The sequence below is a fragment of the Daucus carota genome, chromosome 2, assembly GCF_001625215.2.
Source record: "Daucus carota subsp. sativus chromosome 2, DH1 v3.0, whole genome shotgun sequence".
Classification (NCBI taxonomy): Eukaryota; Viridiplantae; Streptophyta; class Magnoliopsida; order Apiales; family Apiaceae; genus Daucus; species Daucus carota.
The window spans coordinates 11,248,293-11,251,629 of NC_030382.2; positions in this window are offsets into that span (position 1 = coordinate 11,248,293).

The window sequence follows — 3,337 nt, forward strand, 5'->3', positions numbered from 1 at the left end:
TTTGGCTACTTCACTTCTGGCAGAACATGGCCTGGGAGGCTGGGACCATCATTATAAGCCTTTGTAGAGTCAAAATTCTTGCTTGGTCGAAGGTTAAAAATGGATAGTTATTAGGAGACAAAAAGATTACTAATATAAATAAGGGTGTGGCCTTCTTTATCATAATTTGAAGTAATAATATTTTAAATATCATATGTGGAGAATATGGTTATAAATATCATTTCATAACGTTACATCGTTTACAATTTTTTTGTAAAAAATATAAACTTTTTTCACCCCTTTTCCCAGCTCGATCATAGGAAAACACCTAGAAATCCGCTAGACTCTTTTTTCTTAGTCCAAACTCATATAAAACACTTACAAATCCAAGAATTTGTAATGCAAGATAATGTTAAATAAAATTTGTAATGCAAGATAATGTTATATTATTTTATTTAACATTGGAATTCGAAGTCTATATAAGCATCTATACTATTATATACTTATATATAATAAGCGCAAGAGATTACGTGGTCCAAAAGCTTATCATCCGTTGGATCGTATATTGAACAAATAAGAACCGTTAGATTAGAACAAAATTAACTTTTTAATTCAATAAAGCAACTGATATCTCCTTGCATGTTTATAATTTTTTTTCTAGAATCCAAAACAAATTCTGTTTTTCACATGTTTATGATTTTTCTTTAATCCAAAATAAATATTTTCTACCAACTTTAATTGTAGAAACATATGAATTGCACCGTCACAAAATTATTTTATCTGATATATTTTAAAATTAATAAGCCAAATTTAAATCATATTATAATAATTCTAATATAAAATACATATATAAATATAATCTAATGGAAGTTGACGTCATATATTCTACTCAATATATACTAAAATTTGATAGAAAAAATTTAATATTTTGGCATGATACATAAGAGAAAAAAAATGACTTGATTACAATAGTTTATTTGAAGTTATTAATGACTGTGACTGTGACGGTGTATTTTATACTGCATCGCTACTGTCGGATGATCCAACATGTGTGACCAGTGATGATCCAACATGTGTGACCAGTTTTTACAATAGAATCAAACAAATCATAATTTCTATATATTTAAAATACAGTCATAATTTCAAATTTTATTTAATTTGAAATTATTTGAAAAGTAGAATCTATATATTTTTACGATAATTATGACTTACAAACAAATCATAATTTCAAATTTTATTAAATTGAAAATTTTAATTTATTATCTATAAATTAAATTCTTTCACAATATATTCAAAAAGTTTATATATAATTAAAAAACTCTCGTGCCTCGCACGGGCTATAAGCTAGTACTATTAAAGCCGAAATATTAAAAGTTCGGAGTTTTATTGTCTATTTTACGAATGTCCTTAATATATAACGTGTCTTGATAAACCTTTTTATTGTCAATTAGGCGAAATATAATGTTAATGTATATGTATTTCAATTAAATTTAAAATATAGACAATAAAACTCCGAACGTCATAAATCACACGTGCATGGGACGGGACCGAAACATGAGTCTATCTATATAACCCATTATTCTTTTTAACTAAAATATATTATTTGTTTTATATTTGCTAACTGAAAAAAAAATTAATTTTCTAAAATAATATCGAGCAACATAGTAATTACTTTTTTTAACTAAAATACATTAACTTTTTAAGATTTTCTAACACGGGCGACATATATATTAAAATATAATATCATTATATAAAATTATTAATAAATAACCGGTGATATTTTTCAACCAAAATACATATACATTAACATTATTTTTAAATACTCCAATCGTTTCACTTTAAAAGTAAAAATTATAAATCTATACTATATCATATATTATATTATTGTACTATTAAAGGCGAAACATGGAAAGTTCAGTTGGTTTGTCGGTCGGTCGAGTTTTTTAAGTATCTATTAAACTAAAATATTAAAATTTAGGTTAGTATGATGGGTTGGTATTTGCGTTTACGCATCTTTTTAACTTATAATATGTTCTATACTATATAATATATTATTATTAACAAAATATTAAAACGTTGATTGGTTAGTTTATATTTGGGTTTATAGGTCTTATTACATTTTCTATACTATATTATTAATTATTAATAACAAAATATTAAAATGTTGATTGGTTGGTTTATATTTGGGTTTATAGGTCTTCTTAAATTATAACATGTAAAAAAATATAATTTAATATTCTCATTAAGATATATGTTCGACATAATTTTTAATTAGCTATTTAACAGATTTAATTATTAAGAATTTATTCAGCTATTAAATGAAATTTTTATTTAACCACATTATTCTATCATAATTTTATTTTCATAAAAAAATCAAGGGCTTTTTTTATAAATAACCAAGTTTAAAAGAATTTTTTCAAAAATACTGTCACTTTTAGAAACAGATTGCAAAAATATGATGTTGCAGAAAATATTTGCAAAAATATGGTGGTTGCATATGCAACCATATCTGCAACTGCTAGCAACCATATGTGCAACTAGAAATGCAACTTTGTAAAAAAAAAATTAAAATTATATTTATTTGCATAATAAGTTGTAATTGGTTGCGAAGAAAGAAAGGCGTCCTCAGTCACCTCCTCGCGGACCACCAGCTACAGCAGGGCCTTCTCGTCGGGCAGTGCAGCATTCGGGGTTCAGTGATTCACAGTACAGGAGGCTCGCACGGCGTATAGATACTATGCATGATATGCATAGCCGTTTTGCTCAGGATTTGACACAGGTTTTGGGGACTGCTTTTCGTGCTACGGGCGTAGACATTGAGTGGCATGTGTTCGGTGCTGGCATGGTCTATCCTCAGTGGCGGAACCAGGATGAAAATTCAGGGGGGGCTCAAATATTTAACTATAGAATATCCACAATATGAAAAAACTTACAATAATAAAAGAAAATGCAACTAACCTTTAATTTCCAATAGTTGTACTATTCTTTTCTGAAGAAGTGATGGATGATAGTTGGATCCTGCGATTTTGCATATTTTGATAGTGTTGTAGAATAGCTTCGTTATCCACACTTGCAAAAATAGCTTTCTTCGATATATATCATCATACTATCATTCAGCCACGCATCTCCCATCCTATTACGCTGATAAGTCTTGATCGTTTTCATAGCAGAAAAAACTCTCTCAACAGTAGCAGTGGCAACAGGTAGAACCAGAGCTAACTCAACCAGAAGATAAACCAAAGGATAAGCAGTGTGTCTGTGTGTCTTAACCATCATGACAGAAAGATCTCCTATACTTTGAAGTCCAGATAAATCTTTATCCATTCTCGCATCATAGATAAAATTATCCAACTGATTT